General features: G+C 38.4%; 1 protein-coding gene and 1 long non-coding RNA gene across 3 annotated transcripts in view; both read left to right on the top strand.

Annotated features, from left to right (window-relative positions):
- LOC145444644 (uncharacterized) overlaps window positions 1–18760 on the top strand; it is a 226754-nt gene that overhangs the window by 89192 nt on the left and 118802 nt on the right. The window lies entirely within an intron of this gene.
- On the top strand, window positions 992–8583 carry LOC145439609 (uncharacterized). Of its 2 annotated transcripts, XR_013915298.1 has the most exons (5): window positions 992–1374; window positions 2341–2532; window positions 2640–2784; window positions 4766–4867; window positions 6784–8583. It is a non-coding gene; the product is annotated as an uncharacterized LOC145439609 (long non-coding RNA). The 2 variants fall into 2 exon arrangements; XR_013915300.1 differs by lacking the exon at window positions 2341–2532.

The following is an 18760-nucleotide window of genomic DNA, read 5'->3' as shown; positions in this document are numbered from 1 at the left end:
CTGTAGCAATTCTAAATGAACCAGAAAATAGATTAGAATTAAAAAATCGGATTAGAATTAGAGCAAAGAAAAATTTCACTAATTATGTTAGAATTATATTACCGACATTTTCCTATGATTAGTGAAATCAAACAACCAGAATTATTTAGTTGTCCAAGTCATTCTGAACAAGACTCATACAGCAGAAGTCTCAATCACTTACTGTAATATATATTGTGTGATCATCATGTTATATGATTTTTTTCCTTCAACAGTGATGGTAATGCAAAGTTGATTCAGTGGACCCGTATTCTATAGTACGGTAGTGTATTAGATGTGTTACCTGGTAGCTTATTAGTGACTTGCCGAAAATATGGGGTTCTCCAAATGCGTTCAGATTAATGTAACGGTTCACCGGGTTAGTAAAGGATAAGAACCACTGTCCTGGAATAAGAACCTAGAACAAGTAGCATCGGTTGAGAATATTCGATCCGTCATGTAAACAATTCCATTCATAGCTATCACACAAGTCTATTGTTAAACTGATTATCACTGCATACAACTCTCTGCTGAAATATGTGTGTGTTCTATGAAGTGCTATCATCAAGATAGTGTACTAAATGACTAGAGCAGTGGTTCTTAACCTTTTCTAACCTGGCGATACCTTATGCTAACCTGGAAGTCTTCAGCGAAAAATGCTTCAAGTGCTGTACCATGTTTGAAAGTAGCCTACAACTCGTTAAAGACCAGTCATGAGTCATAAATACTTTCCGAAATTTGAGGACATTCTAAAATATCAAATTAGCTACGTTTGAGAGTATTATATATCTGGCAAACATTTGGTCACGTTTCTTCTAAGATACACCAAATGGTCAAAAGTGAGTTGTTGGTTTTATCCCGTCTCTCACAGTATTTAATGAGACCTGATATAACAGCTGTGATATCAAACGGACAGTAGCAAATTTCTCATTTGATTAATGTTAAGATTCTTGGTTTCAAATTGTCTGCTGTTGTCGTCATTACATTCTGTCTTGACCTTGATTTTTGGAAATTTTACCGTTCCACAAGCTGATAAGGTAGAGAAGCGCTGTTCCATATTTTGTCTTTGGCCGTTTTGTGTGACTAACTCGTTTACTCTGAGGAGTACTTCGATATAGTGATTCCATTATGTTTTCAGAAGCTTCTCCTGTCCCAATTCAAAGATCGACATGCTGCAGTTAACGTGGATTCTCGAGGCGACTTTCAACAAAGATGGAGTCGGAAGACCGCTCTGATACGCATTCATTAACATCACCAAGCACGAGCACGCTTTAAAAGCTTCGAAAAGTTTTGATGACAATCCTGGCATCTTCGTACCGATCAAGAGGCCCATAGTTGAATTTCATTGGAAAACAGGTAAAACTGCAAGCAAAGCTGACATTTTGTGACTTTGACATTACCTTTTCTCGTTTTCTGTTTCATTTCATGGTATCATTTTTCCTTTACAACACTTGATCATAATCATTCGGCCAATGAAGATAAAACTCTACCCACTTCCTAAATAATATATAGCAACAGACTCCTACAAACTGCTGGGTGTTTGAGATGCGTAACTGGAACCAGGGCTGATAAAGCTCTGCAACTAACTAACCAGATCGCATACCACTATGCACTGTCGATTGTCGATAATTGGCAGCACTGATAATACAAATTACCGAATCGCTAACGAGATAGGAAATATTGGATACAGAATCGTCACTTCTAAAAGTGAGGGTTTTTAGTTAAAATGGGAAGGCTTTCAAACCCTAATACCCCACCAGTAGTCTCTTTAGTGATGACTCTGAGCTAAAAATGGCTGCAATAACATCACACAACACAAAGACGGTATCACGATTCACGCGAAACGATGACGTGAGTTTTCCAGTTATTGGCAACTATTTTTTTAATGCGCTACTGTAACTAAAACTACTTAAAATCCACAACTTGAACTAATCAAAAACCAGGTTTTAGTTGACCTTCAACTATCCAGATTGGTAGCTTACACAAGTCTGCATACCAGTAAATAATATTATACTCGGCTGGGCCTGAAAAAGTATTTGAAGAAATACACTCCCAATGGGATTTGTAACTTGTTGGCCACCCGAATAAATTTAGAGATGCTGCCACTCATGATTGAAACATGATGTTTTGTGAGAGTTGATGACCATGGACATTCTCCTTGTACTACTCATGAATAGGGTTGTCAAAATCAAGTACCTGAGTGACTCGACCATGAAATGATTTTTAACGTGTCTATTTCAGTGACGTGGACTAATTTCCAGCTAATCCATGTCATACCTTTTTTCGTTTACTGGCGACGTCTTCATCCAAACTCCGCCATAGGCCCTTGCCAAGATCAAAACAAGTAGAAAAGACATTCCTTCCTCGTCAGGCATACCTGGAATATGATTTTGGGTCATGTCGGTATGACGAAATTGGTCACCGTAAATACTACTATTAAAAAATGACCAATTTGACTGACCGCGGCATCGACTGGTTGGAATGGAGTCAAATTTGTTGTGCAAGGTTTTTAAGGTAACTTGACGATTTGACAATAAAGCCGATGAAATTTGCAAAAAATTCCCCTCTATTGTACAAGTCTGTCTGTAAACATATTTGCGACTATGTGACTACCATTGCAGGGCAACAACCTGGACGGGAATGAGATTGGAGTTAATTAAGCTGTGGACAGACGTGAAAGGATGATAAATCAACAGAAGAAGCAAAAGAAGGAGAAGGATGGCAAGAGGAATTTGTATCTCGGCAGGGACGGACTCGTACGACCAGGTATGTGCGGTCCAATATTCGGCCAAAACAATTGTCAGTGTTGTGCGGGCTGACCTACTCTAGACCACCGGTCGGCAACTTCATAATGGGTGACCCCAATTGAAACGAAAATAAAACCAGCATTTACGTGCTATCTCATTTTGTTTTTTGATAGGGAAAAACGTTTAACGGTTATTGAGAAATGTTGTGGTACAAAAATATTCCAAAATGATTGTTTTCAATGGTCACTGCGCTGCGCACAAAGATAAAATTGTGGAAAAAATTTTGGTTGTAGCCATTTTCTTCAGAAAACTACCATAATGGATCTGCAAATAAATGATTTTTAAATACCGCCATGTTCCATTCCAGTTGCCTCTATGCTGCGCGAAGCTATCCATCTGTGTGTAGCACAACTCTATTGCAGTATCATGTAGTTGCTGAGACATGGGAAAATAATGAAAAATATCCCATGTCTCTCTCTTCAGCCAGCAGTGTTTGGATCAAGTCACTACCTTCGAGTCGCAAGCCATCTTGATTCATTGTGCATTTTGGCTCGAGTCAAGTCAAGTCACAATTCAAGTCAAGTTGTCTTTTCGAAGTACAAGGCATCACATTGCATTTTACTAGCTGTTCGAAATTCAGATTGAGTCGTCATTTATTTTAAACCGAGGGATGAATATAGAGATGAATATACATGGAAAAATGCGTTGTATAGCACCCAAATGCATAGTACTGTCAAACGAAGTAACTGTTGTATACCCGCAGTCATTAATTTATCCGCCAAAATAGTGAACCGAAAACCTTAGATAGCAGAAACGAATTGATATGAAGCATTACCTAACTACTTATCCATGAGATATAAATTAGGCTCACGCCAATGCTTGACTAGTAATATAAACTTGTTAAGTATATTCGAATTCAATTCTGAATGCTAGATCAAATAAGAGATTTGGTTAAGGTTATCACCTAGCACCAATGACCATTGACCAATCTTTGACCAATCATTGACATTGTTGTTATTATATTACTTTGCTACTGCGACAACGCACACTGTAAGCGGTCAATATATTTGCTATAGAATAATGGTCGTTCAGTAAAACGCAAAATGATTGAATGAATGATTTGTCGCTCTCACCAGTCACAACAACGTATCGAGAGCAATCCGAACAAATAATAACGTATACAGCGATTATTAGCAAAACCGATTTCTTGATGACTTGAAATTGACTCGTAAATTTTGCTTCCAGTTAATCCACATTTGTGAAACGCCGAGTCAAGTCAAGTCATTTTTGCAAAGTCACTCGAGTCAAATCAAGTCATACGAAAAAAGGTGACTCGAGTCTGACTCAACTCAAGACATAACCCGAGTCATTTCAACACGGTCCGCCAGACCACTACGACAGGCTGTGCTTTCACAAACACGCTTGTATATCAGAGGTGGAAACTTGCCGCTATGGATAGCTTTGCCTCAATACTTAATGGTTGGCATCTCAGTATCAATTTGACCAACTGACAAATATGATAAGGTGACAGCAATTTTAAGCTAGCTTCAGACAGAAAGCAATCTGGCTGAACATCGTCCATTGAACGCCAGTACTGCACGCCTACTTACTGTAACTAAACTGAACATAGAACAAGAACATGAAACTATTGGTAGATTTTCACTGTTGAATTGAAACAGTAATAGATATGTTGAGTCATGGCGAGGCCAGGAACAGTTAAGGCGACCCCACTTGGGATCATGATCCAGAGGTTGCCGACCACTGCTCTATATCCGTCATCCAAACATGAAAATGAATTCAAAATGTGTTTGTGGCAAGTGTGTGGAAGTCGAAGGCAAATATCAAAACCTTGAATTTAATGAGAAACTAATTTCTTCCTTTTTGATATCAAGTGTGTTGTACGTATGCTCATCAGATCTCAGATGCAAGTACATTATTTTCCTGCACATATTCATATATTTCAATACGTTGCTGTCACATTCTTGACATCTTATATTCAGATCGCCATCAATTCCACCATTGGCATGACCAAGGGATGTGGTCTCGTCTAATTCAAGACCTCACTTCCGACAAAGTGGCAAATTGTATCGACTCGCTGATTGGTAAGGAAAACGTTGGTAGACTTGTTCATGCTTACGGTACTTTTAAACCACTATTCAGGTGCTGTACCCAGACTTCAACAAACTACTAGATTTCAGAAATCCGTACTCTCTTTGCAAAACTTGCAACTTCAATTAGATTTATAACAGTGTTTCTCAAATTTTCTTTGACACGCCCCCTTTTTGATAGTGAAAAATTTCGCGCCCCCATTATCGTCATGTCACAAATGCAATCAGAATGCTGGCAGTCCCAACGGAGAGTTTGATGACATGGATGGTTTTGACTAGGTTGATTCTTTTACCTAAAAAACCAAACATTGTGACCTAAAAAATCAAAACTAACATTTTTTGACCTTCAAAATCCTAATTTTGAACAAATTTGACCTATCATATGCAAACTAGGTGTTTTCCCAAATAACGTTAGAATTGCACTACCTATCTTCACTTCTGTTTGGAACTGTCTGTGCTTACGAAGTAGTTTGTCCTAGTTGAAATGGGGAAGCTGTAAACTCCTAACAGCCTGGCCACGCCAGTCTCTGCAGTGATGAGTCTGAGCTAGAAATGTCTGCAAGAACATCACACAATAAAGCGCGGGATCACGATTCACGTCAAACGATGACGCAAGTTGACCGTCAACTAACTAGATCGGTAGCTTGTACAAGTCTGCATACCAGCCAATCATATTATACTCGGTGAAGCCTGAAATAATATGTGAAAGAAAACGCTCTTAATAAGATTTAGAACAGGTTGGCCACCCGAATAGATTTTGAGATACTGACACTCATTATTGAAACATGATGTTTTGTGAGAGTTGATGGCTACTGACAATCTCCTTGTAGTATTCATTGGCAGGGTTGTGAAAATCGAGTGGCTGAGTGATTTGACCATGAATCGAATATTAGGCGTTTGGTGAAGTACCACTACATCTGACATCGTAGGGGTGTGGGAAATGTGGAAAGTGCAAATATGTACCTTTCATGCAACCACAAAGAATGTAATGCCTGTTCTACGTCATATTAAGAATGATATGGTATTTTGTCGACCATGCCTATTTCATTGCAAATGCTGCGGGTTTACAGATATCTCCTTCCGGCTAACGTAGTTTTGTACAACAGCTTTTGTATGCTGTTATATTACCAAGAAAGTTTTCTTCCAGGGGCTTCCAGAAAGGCTTCCACAGTGGAAATACGATCGAAATGATAAGTTTAGTTAATAAATGAACAATGAACACATATTGGTTAGTAGGGCTGGTCACGATGATACGAATACTCGAATCTGCTTCGAATAATATATATAATGATTTGAGTCGGGAAGTGAAATTTTCGGAGTCCTGATATTTTTTCGCTCCTTGCCTATGAAATGTAATTGAACAATGAGAATTATAGTTTTGACGGTATTTTCAACTGTGGGAGCATTGAAACCTCGACTGGCCGTATCGGAGCCTACAGAACATGTAGTAAAAAGCTATGAATGTTATTTTGATTAACATATTTCTTAAGTCATGATCGACCCACAGTATTGTCACAAAGTGCAATGAGCTAGGTATTGTGGATTAAATATCAAAGTACAGACATTATATTCTTTTCAATATATTCTTATATTCTTTGTAGTAGCGTAAAAGGTATCTATATGAACTTTGACATCTTACATACTGGGATTTCGTCATAATGAGTGATACTCGAATATCCACTGCGTGTGAAGCCTAATATGTAATACTTGATTCTGCACAGTCGTATTGGTAAGGAGACAAATAATTTCTCTAGTTGACTCAAATTGGTAGGGTTAATTCTGATTTCAGATGCGAGTCCTCTGGTCATTGTGCCTAGCGCAACAGTTAGTGCTATTTTAGAAAATAGATCAAGTTACTGTGATACGAGGGCTATTTTTCCCGCTCAAGTCAACCGATTTCTACATTTTAGGGAAGCTCTCGAAATCAAAGGACAGCGTAAAGCAAAATTTCTCTCAAAGCAGAAGCTAAGAGCAGGAAATTGACTCGTCGAATGAAACAATGTTAAATCAAACCCAAATCGCCAAGTTTCAAGAGAAAGTCTCGGAATATTCAGTCGCTCATATGAAAAGACAGAGAACGTTACAGAACTCTGGATTGCAGATTGGGAAAAAACATTCGACCTACCTATTCCTCAGATGCGACTATACTTCCGTTTCAAGGCAAAGTCCGTATGACAGCCAACGATGAAGAATCATACGAAACCGAAAACAGCAAAATTGTGGTACGAGTGGAAAACGTACCCGCAAAATGGTCCCAAGTGCGACTGGTTTGGGAGTTGTCCTTTTCTCCCAACGCTACACACAACCTACTGATACATGCACGTCACGTGGCGGCACAATTGGAAATCATATGAAGCTACAAATACCTCGAGTGTGGGTGACTCGACTTGACCAGAGTCAATTTCTTACATGCTGAATATGAGTCGAGTCATTTCGCTTGACTCGACCAAGTCACATGACTCAAAACTCAAGCAGCCGAAACGGAGTTTCGTTTTAACTTAGAAAAAGTAAAGTTCGGTATTATTGGAATTTCGTCCATCAGTACTCGTAAATAAAATTAGGGTCAAAAATTGTTAAGAATAATGAAAATCAGGATATTATGAACACTGGTTATTAAATATCACCCAAGCATAGTTGTAAAAGATTGGTTTGATCATGCCGTGGACTTTAGACTGAACTGTGAACACAGTGACTGGGACATGGACTCGACCCTCTGCACCAATACTCAAACTTGAGGCGATGATGAATTGAAAATGACTCACTTGACTTACTCGAGGTAAAACTGTAAAAGTAAGATCGAATTGGGACCCGGAACCTCGTGACTTGATTGCAAACCTTGAATTCGGGTTTTGTAGCGAACAATATGAAAGCCATATCAGGTCATTAATGTGATCATTTTGTCGCAGCCAAACCATGTCGAGTTTTATTAATTTCATGGTAATTTTGGGGTGCGTTACAGCGTCCAGACCAGATTATAATTTATATTTTCGAAATCAGCAGTACCTTTCGTTCAAGGCCGCTTTTATTAATTTTTGCACTTGGGTCGTAAGCTGTGTCTCATGCTTCTCACCAAGTCACAAGGTCCTTAGTCACAAGTTAGTTCTACTTTCATATTTTTGACTCGATACGAGTCGAGTCATTTTCAATTCACCACCGAGTCATAGTCAGAGTTCAAAGGCTTAAGCCGAGTCACAGTGTTGATAATTGAGTCTGAGTCCAATTCATTGTGTTTGCACCTCATTATTCGGTTCAATCCTGCTTAACTCGCGTTTTTACAACTTTGTTTGGTTGATATTTAAGTATTATATGGTGGTAGCTTACTATTCTTCGAAGTTACAATTAAATGCCCGTCTTGGCCATCCGAGTCTCGAGTTTTATGGCTTGGTCGAGTCAGTCTCATTGACTCGAGTACAGGTCGAGTCAATACACAAATTGCCGCAAATCGAGTCAGGTTATACACCATATTTCACAAATTGACGCGAGTAGAGTCTAGTCACAAAAACTGCAAACCTGTCATATCTGTTTACGAAGCTACCACATATTGCTAGTCGCGTCTGGTTGCTTTATAACTAACTGTGTAATCACTTGATTACGATATTTCCGTAGTTTAGTCGTCTTATACTTACACTGCCTCCTGTCCCCGTATGGATGAATAAACACAGTTTGCAAGTTGACGCGGTGTATTTTAGTCAGTAGCAGGTAGGATCATTGTCAGTAGAACAGCTTCAATCGAAATCACAGCAGCCTCGGTCGATGCACACTTGTTTCTTTCAGGACTAGAAATGAACGTAGATAGGATGCGCATAAGGGCTGAAAAATAGATAATAGTTGGTCATGAATGGGCTTGAAAAATATGGTAATTTAACAAGATGAATAGGTCACGCTTGAAAACCATTGGAGTAGAAAGTAAGACCTAGGTATGTCTACCATCGCAGAGTAGGTCAGTAACAAAGTACACCCAGGTACGTGTTGCTTTTCAACCAAAATAATACTAGAATACTTGGAAATTTAAACTCGCATTAAGCTGAACTGTTAGGACATTACTTTTACTTATTCAGTACCAACAATGACTACTATGCCCACCTCTGGAATAAACGGTCCTTGATAGCCGTGTTCAAACCATTGCATGGTCCAGTGGAGTCAGGACGTGACTTCCAGAATCGCTTTCAGCTATCGCGTGATCTCTAAAGAATAGCGATCAGAATAAATTGAAACAACATATTTCAGCAGTCATACCTGGTTTGACACCCCAACGCAGAAAAATCCCCTCCCCCATCAACAGTGGACTTCCCTTATTTTGGGATCCGGAAAGGAGGACACCTATTACTTTTTTAAAACCAAAAAAAAATTAGATTGTCGGACTAGAAAACTGCTGCTTCTAAAATTTTATTGTGTTGGATAACAATAAAGGTTATTATTTCCGGCTCGACTCCCGGATTGTCCACTTTATGCCATAGTCATCCGGTGTACTTTTCTAGTGTTGACCCTTAAAAAGGTCAATTTTTTCAGCGCCATTGGACCGAATGACCCACCTGAGCATTCGCATTGTGGATTTCACTTCATTTATGACTTTTTTTATTATGTCGACCAATGATATCTATACATTGGTCGGTCCATTACTCGAGATATATGGCAGGGGTCACCAACACGTGGCATGCGGCCCTCGGTGTCATATTTTGCGACCCGCGATCGGATTTGAGATTTCGGGAGAACAAAACGTAAAGCATTTTAAGAAGCTGAAATTTATTTCACTTGACGTCGTTATATTGCTAATTCCAACCCTCAATTTCAGTGAAGTGATATATATTAATGTACATCATACCTAGCGACGACTCAGGCGACACTTTTTAAACGTCATCAAATGTATGAACCGAAGCAATCAAATGATATAATAATCCAATAAAATCAATATATTCCGTTGCTTTGCCAACAATTTCGACAAGGACTTGCAAGGGAATATAAGCTTACGCCTTGAGGGTCGAGGCCAGATCGGACTATGTATTCTGCGCCTCACTATTACTACATTGATATTGAGAGGAGTGTGAAACGGGTTGATGTAATACTTACTACCGATCAGAGTTAGATCAATTACATTAATTCAGCTCAATTAGTCCTACAATTACAATTACTCAATGCTAAAAATATCAAATTACAATTACTGTTAAACATGTTATTAATGACAATTACAATTATAATTACAATTATAAGACCGGCAGTGAAATATAGTCAAACCAATACACAAAGCTGAGTAAGGCAAATTAAATGTAATTGGTAAGTCGTCAGCTATAACGATGATAATGATAAAGTGTTTAAAATAAATTAAATGCAAAAGGAAAGAAGCTCCTGATATTAACTACGAATTACAAAATTTTGGTTCGCATTTACATTTTCACTTGCTCAAAAACTGTTAGATTGTATTTGATGAACATTGGGGTGCGGAAAGTTTCGGGCCCCAGTAAATTTGGTCAAGATTGGCATAACATCTCTAAAAAATGCGTGATCAAGTTTGATGAAGCCTTGGTTGAAAACTGGAATTTCTTTTTGCAATTGTTGCAACAAGACTCAGTACTGGTCAGAGATTTAAACGAAAAACTATGACCGTGGTGTAGGAAATGGTTCGTCACGGGTTTCACAAGAGTTTATTTGCTGTTTATCCATTTTTGAAACATTAGGATTTAGTTTAGCCCACTTGTTTTCAAACTTTTTTTTAGCTTTTTTTTTATGACAGTGAAATATTTTGTGCCTCCCTTATCGTCATATCACATAATGAAACTAGAATGTTGGAAATCCTTACAGATAGTTTGATGGTATGGAAGGTTATGACTGTTGATGAGAGACTTCTCCAATATGAAATTCGTACTATATACAGAGCAATAACTATGAAATGAAGGTAAATCGCAGCAAGCGCGGTGAAATTTTTCAATTTATCGGAGCTTCTCGCCTCCTATCAGATACTTTCACGCGTAACAAGGGGGCACGGCCGCCAGTTTGAGAACCACTGGTTTAGCCTATATTGTAATTCGCTACGTTTTCTGTTGCCAATGAAGTATGGCAAACAGTTTAGCATGGCTGAATTATCCAGTTAACGAGGCACGTATAGAACATCGATAAAAATAGGCTAATTATTATATGTTGTGATTGTCAATGTAATTGAGATTGTAATTCGGCAAAATTTCAATAAATTACAATTACACAAAATAGAAATGCTTCAATTACAATTACAATTACTTGATATGATGTAAAAAATTATATTCAGCTTGATTACAAATTACAATTGATCCAACTCCGCTACCGATATTACCTCATTAACAAATTACTAAGTAGACAACACCCTAGTCGCACGGATTTGTTTTTATGATACAATAAACATATCAAATCAAGATGGGTTCCGTACGCCTGCTAGAATTTTTACGTCAGACAATGATGTTATCTTTCTATCAATTTCATTGATTGGTTGAATAAGCATCCTTCGCTGACTACCTACATGAAGCGGATTTCGCTCTATGTGTCGTGTGATTGCTGACCAAGCTCACTGCAGAGAGATAATAAATATTCACAAACGAAAATATGAATATTGCAAGCAAACTTTTGTAACAAAGCAAATTAAATTTTTGAGATTGACAAGGTGCATGCTAGTTTAGTGTGGATTTTTGTTATGCTGACAGTGCCATTGCCACGCATAGAGTGGCCCGAAATTGTAATGCAAAGAATTTTTACCAAAGATGTTATAATGATGTTAAAAATTGTAATATATTCAAAAGTTTCACAGTGCAGAACCTACCAAGGTTCGTTTGTGAACGTGAACCTCTAAATTTCTCAGGTTCACACACAGATCGCGAGCGTTAGCCTCGCGGTTACATCATCCCTAGTAGCTATATATATCAATCTAGTTCAATGGCATGCAGTTTGATATCTGTTTCGTCCAACAGCACTCACAAACAATGTTTACTTTAGTTGAGCAGCGTCTTGCTCATAATGTGTACAGTACACGGCAATCAGCAATAAAAAGCTTTAGATGTCGCATTCGGTGATATCAGTTTATGGCGTAATTTATGACCGAGGCAATGATTTTAATCAGAATTAAGCAAACATTGAGTGGCACGTTCTGACTTTTGATGGTAGTAAACAGGAACGTTGACCGATTGAATACGGTGTATTGAAATGAACTCGAATATGTTAGGCTGACACTCGTCAGGGGTAATTGGAATAAACATTATTATGATCGTTGGATATTACCATATGTAACGTTGGAATTTCTGACTCATTGTTAAAAAGAACTGCCGTGATGCATCGGCTCGAGGTAATTAAAGGTCCGTGAACTCCTAACAGACAAGATAGCATAATGATGGCGCGGCCAGGTGCTTGCCAGCTATGTCGTGTCTCAATCCCCGACCGTGTCAGACATAAGAACTGTTTAGTAAAACTGATATGCGTTGGTTGCCGCTTGGCATTAAACATTCAGGGATGGCACAGTGAAGAGGTGGTCAAAGTAGTCAAGAAAGCTACTCAAGTAGAAGTAGAAGTAGCGACGAAAAAATCTAATCAAGTACAAGTAGAAGTACTTTTTCAACAAGGCACCGAAAACTACTTGAAGTAGAAGTAGCATTGACTGACTTTAAATCTACTCAAGTAAGCAAGTAGTTTTGAAAACAGTCTTAATTCGTTCGCATGGACTGTCAAAAGCTGCAAATTGAGTTATGCAGAAGGTGCGAAGAGCTTGATTTGTATTGACGAATCCCAGGAGGTATCAATTTCCGACAGAATAAGCATTCTTTCGTATCATGGGATGCCAATTATAGTATTGATATGAAAATGCGATACTAACCCATTGTTTACTAGAGGACGCCGTTTTAGAGAATATCATTGCATGGCGCCCTGCCCCATATTATAAGGCCCCAACTTTAGGCGAAGAGCAATACGTAGAAGTTGTATCGGACACGGTTTCATCACTTTGCGCGATTAGTATACGTTAATAAAAATATTGTGGATTGTAAAAGTTATGTTTGGTGTCGGAAAATAGAGGCGTTACTACATTTGCTTTATGCTTCCACATGTATGTTCTGCAGACATAAGAACTGAAAGTAATTATAACTCAAAGATGATATTCGCAATTGAAAGTGAAATACAAATAACACTTCTAAAAAGCGGAAAATATATTTCACGTCTTTATTCGTCCATAAAGCTTCGAGGGTGATCTGCTAAAACAGGTGTAAAGTTTCAAAGGACTGGATTTTCCAGATTAGCAAGGCACGTAATGGGCTGCTACAGCTAGATTACGATATGATAGGTAATTGCTAGATTGCAAAAGGGTATAGTGTCAAATGGAATGTGGTGGGCCATATTTACTGTGATGAAATATTTGATATGCGCGACAATGCGGTGTGAGCGGAACCAAGCAATCCGGTACTCAAATTATATTCACTGATACTTTCGTGAAAACATATTTGTCTCTACATAACTACTGTGCGCGATGCGAAACAAAAATTCTTGGCTTTACTTGACTTTTATGAATAATAAATATTGGTACTTCGTGAAAGCAGCCCCGAAATTCCTCAGGCTACATTTCGGATTGGGGGGGTGAAACTACTTCTACTTGACAAACTGAAAATAGCGAAAAGTAAGTAAGTAGATCACCAAATATCACGAAGTAGAAGTAGGAGTAGAGAAAATTAAATCCACTTGAGTAAGTACAAGAAGTAGAGGAAAACTACTTGAGTACTTCCAAAAAGTAGAAGTACTTCGTTACTAACCACCTCGGCAGTGAATCAGTGCAAAGTTAGAAGGTATTGAAAGCCTATTGCTTTACCTCTAATGTCCAGCGGCGTATGCACACCAGTGATGAGCGGATGTTGATTTTTGAGAATCCGAATCCGTCCGACAGTTTTTGTGTCTGCGGAACTATCCGTCCGACTCCGAAGAATCTCATCCAACTATCCGACATTATCCGAAAATCTCATACAAGAATCCGAAAAATCCTTATCAAATAATGATATCGCAGAATATCAATTGTACAGCTGAGCTTATATGGTTTTGCACTAAAAGATCACAAATTGTATCTATGGAATGAACAAAAACAAACAGAACAAAAATTGGAATTTTTTAATTATAGGAACGTTAACGCGAAGAAACAACGCTACTAATTTAAAGTAAGTGTGCAAATGAAAGTGGTATCTCGGATCAAAAGAAAACTAAAAATGACAGATTATTAGGCTATGGCCATATATAGCAATAAGGCATTTAACCATATTACCCAATATCAAGAAGTGATAGTAGCAAGTTGTAACCATGGAATTTTACAATCTCAGATGGTCAATATTGGATGCAGATAATCCGCATGTACCCACAAATGCTGCAATGTGTGAAGGCCTGTTCAGTAGAAACTTGCTGATGCTTATAATACCTTTGGTCAATCAGTTCAAAGTTTTGAGCACGACGCTTATAGTCGAGTCACACAAAATGTCAATAATAGCCCCATCCTGAATGTCGCTCAATAGCTGTCCAAATCTCCTCTCCAGTGACCAATAGCAGGTCAGTAGTTGTCTTGGCGACTTGTATATTGGAAGAGAAGAAACTTATCTCCAACTGTGCTGTATCCTTGGCCTTTCGGATATGATTTGTAAGGTGAATTGGACCACTTGAAAAGTTATGTTTCACTTGAACATAGCAATTATTGCAGAGGCAGTGTCCCATAAATCAGGATGCAATCTCTCCATACTTCACTCTTGCTTTGCTATCTCTCAAGACGTCGACTTTCCTCATTGATCCATTATTACGGAGAAACGAAACACAGACAGCACGAGCAGTTTGACAATATTCGAGGTCTTCAAATAATACAAAGTAAACTGTACGGTACGGAGTACATTTCGAACAGTTGATGGAGCCCCACTCAAGAGAAATGACGCATCCCTAACGCACTGATCACCACTCCTTGGTGTTGACTTTTAAGCTGTTTACATGGTCTCTCGTTTAAATCATATAGAAAAGCACCATAATAACGCCGAAGTTTTTTTCACAATTCTTAAACTGAAAGCAAATTTACATGAACAGACCATTGGTTGAAAAAAAACTAACCGCTTTTGTTTATATGGCTCAGTGGTTCTAGATGATTGATTCCGTCAATCATATTGGAGAAAAGATAACTGCTGAAGGAAGGGAAGTTTAAGCAGGAGTTGAATGGGTTTGGGTTTCGTTGTAACTGTATATAGAAATTCTGGATTTCATAGCCTTGTTATATGTTATTAGTTTACCTTAGTAAGGTATGGATTGTAATCTGCATGTATCTTGAATGATTTCAAAGAGGACGGTAGGCTACTGTATAGTCGAGGCACCGTTATAATAATTATCATACATTTTATCTGTGTACATATCTTTTTATATAACTTTCTATATAATTTTCTGACTGCAGGAAGTTACTTGTATATGTTTGTATGCATATTCTTATTTGATTGGTCGGGCTACAAGTGTGTGGGTACGGTAGCTGTCAACTCGACATGCAAGCTGACGCAAAGTCCAAGTCTACACTGGGAATACCTTCTCACAAAATGGAGTTATTACATTGTTGAACGTCATCGGGATATATTCCGTTATGATCATGAACTGCCGGAAGACTCATGGTAGCTAAAGATTGTGCCATAGCACACAAGCACCGCTGTATATAGTGCTGATTGAAAGGGTATCATACAACTACTGTGGTAGCATGAAAATCAGTCATGCAACAAAGTATGCAAAGATGGATTTGTCTTATATTTATCTACAGAAAACTGCTGCAACAACTACTTTGAGGATTCTGGATATTGTATGCCCTATTGTGACATTCGTCAGCTATGGGTTCAAAAACTACATGTCAAGGTGGAAAGCAAATGCAGTTCTGCGACCGATGTTGAAACAAAACCTTCAATTTTGTGAACTTCAGAAACTGCTCAGCGAGAATACTGTACTGATGATAACTATGTCAGGAGAGCTCATGTCTAATCATACCATCTTTTATCAGTTCGCATATTATATATCGTTAGACTGGCAAATATGGTATACTAGATGTATTTTAGCAAATAAATGTGATAACATGGCTGACCTTATAGTATGGTCTACTCTTGAATGGTAAGAATGGTAGTTGCGATAGTTTATTTGTATTTTCTTGGACTCTTGACAAACATTTTAGACTGCTACAATTCATATCGCAAGGTGTCAGCTGTCTGTATTTGGTTATTGAATCAATGACTTCTTTCTATGGGCCTGTAATGAAATCTCACATCTGGTTACAACTATCCGGAAATATCCGTATCAAAAGTTACAACTATCCGACAATATCCAAAAAATAATCTGCGATAATATCCGAATCCTATCCGACTGCCACAAAATTGTCTAATATCCGGTCCGAATGCTATCCGAGTCCGTCCGATGCTCATCACTGATGCACACCAGAGTTGGATCAATTGTAATTTGTAATTGTAATTGAATGTAATTAATTAAATTTTTCAATGTAATTGTAATGTAATTGTAATTGAAGCATTTTTATTTTGTGTAATTGTAATTGCAATTTGACAAAAATTTTGCTCAATTACAATTTCAATTACATTAAATTGCTATTGAGACCTGACAAGCACAACATAAAATAATTGACTTATAATGCATTCTCTTTAAATGTCGACAAGGAATTTGGTGGATCCATTCGCGGAAGCCCTTGACTGCGCCCTTGCGGGCGAAGTTTTTTATTTTATTTTTACCGCTATGCTGGCCTCGGCTGCCATTGTATACAATTTTTAGATTACTAACCAACGGATGGATTCGCAACACGTGACTCACGATTAAATACGCCGAGAAGCGAACTGCTGAGCTGGCTAAAAGCAGCAGAATTGATAGTCCCATAGCTGGCGATCCAAGCGTCGAAATTTGATATGTATGGTCCTAATCGAAAGCTAGTGCCGCACTGATTCCGCAATAAAAGTATATTTCCAGGCAATGGTACCATCCCAAAATAGTCGTGAAAGTCTGGGAATCGGCATTGTTCTGAACAATTGCTGGGCGTAATATGTAATTGTTGTGGTCATGCTGCTGCAGCGCTCTCACTTTTCAGAGCAGTCGGCCTTAAACGGCTATTTTGGAGCAGTTACATTGCCCTGACGAGATTTTATTTTGTATTTTCGGAATTAGTACATCAATAGCTTACGATAAAGACCAGATGCATCAAATTTGGACGCATGGATCGCCAGCTCTAGGACTACAAAGTTTGCTCCTTCTAGCCGGCTCTGCAGTACGTTTGTCGGTACATTCATTCGTGACTCACATCTTGTGCATCTATCCGTGGGTTGGTAATCTACAATACGATTTCAGATCACGATGCTGCATCGTTACTTCGTCTGGCTAACCAGACCACTGGATATTATATAACGTCTTATCTGCCAAAGCACGGTTATGTTTTTACTCCTCACCCTAATTCCTACGTCCCTCGATAAAAATAATATTATTTTTTCAATTATATACTATATACGCAAATCCAACACGTGCATATATTATAATACTATTTCAACGACATACTGCACCCTATCCTTAATCCTAACTCATAGGAAATTAGGTAAATAACATTTTACATTTCCAATTACGTGAGCCATAATTAGCGATCATACAAAACACGCTAATATTACGTCACAATGACATCTTACATAGCATACTATGTACGCACATAAGCGCATTTATTACTACACTGTTAGAAATATTCAGGTAAATTTACCTGTCTCAGCAGTGGCAGGAGGTTTACCTGTCTCTAGTATCATTTGTTACCAGAAATCGGTTACGCTACTAGTGTCTGGTAACCTTTGATATCGGTAATCGGTAGTCTGGATAACCTGAAATCGGTTACGCTACCGGTGACTGGTAACCTTCACTATCAGTAATCGGTAGTCTGGATAACCTGAATTCTGGTTACGCCACTAGTAAATCTGGTGACGTCAAAGCATGTAGTCCTTACTGCCTGAAGCATGCGATGCATATATGACTGTTTTCTGACGTCATTCTCATCCTTGTACGCGAATTCACCAAAGTCTTAACTCAACCTAACGCATACTCGCCATAAAAGTACACTAGGTACTGGAAACTTCTGTATATTAATCAAATGTTGCAGCATCTCATAATTACGCATATATAGTTCACGCAATTGAAGGGTTGCAGGTTCAGCATTTCCCTGGGTTGGCTGCACGAAGTTGCTTTATAAGTTTCCGGACCTTGGTGTGAACATCATCTTTTTTTTAATTTTGCTAGATCGCGACCCGTCTCCTGATATCTCAGCAAAGATCCTGTGATAAATGAAAGACATGTTATTAACACATAACTACAAAACTATTACATCAGCAACAGTGATTAAAGCAGTGACCGCCGGACGATTGAATCTCTATTGCCTTCAAAACCGGCCGCAGGGTGGGGTCTGGATACGAGGTTAGGATATCTTGCTATATTGAGATTTGAGAGATTACCTGATGGGGCACAGACTCGCAAAACTAAAAATACTGTATAAATTGATTGTCAACTAAACAACATTTCTGAGTTTCAATAGTAGCTCGAGTCTGAATTGAGTATTAATTTTAATGATTCGAGTCGAGTAGTAAAAGACGATTCTTTCGAGTACTGAAATTATAGATATGTTATTGTCCAGCTGGTTTCACCGAAGTGTCCTATATGGTGTGGACACAGCGAGATAGAAAAGCTTGCTGCATTTGGGTACGTAATACTTTCCATTTCACCGAAGAATACTTTACGGCCATTATTGGTCGGCTTGAAGAGTATACACAGTCTGAACTAGACTTGAATTGTTGTTAAATACGACGCTACGGTTGTCAAGGAGCACGGTTGAATTTATGATTATTCAATTACATGTTCAACAGCAGCAATTGTAAT

Source organism: Botryllus schlosseri, chromosome 1 (assembly GCF_051294905.1).
Source record: "Botryllus schlosseri isolate E-star chromosome 1, Bs_hap1, whole genome shotgun sequence".
NCBI classification, from domain to species: domain Eukaryota; kingdom Metazoa; phylum Chordata; class Ascidiacea; order Stolidobranchia; family Styelidae; genus Botryllus; species Botryllus schlosseri.
The sequence above is the reverse complement of the archived record's forward strand: the minus strand, read 5'-3'. Positions and strand labels throughout refer to the sequence as shown.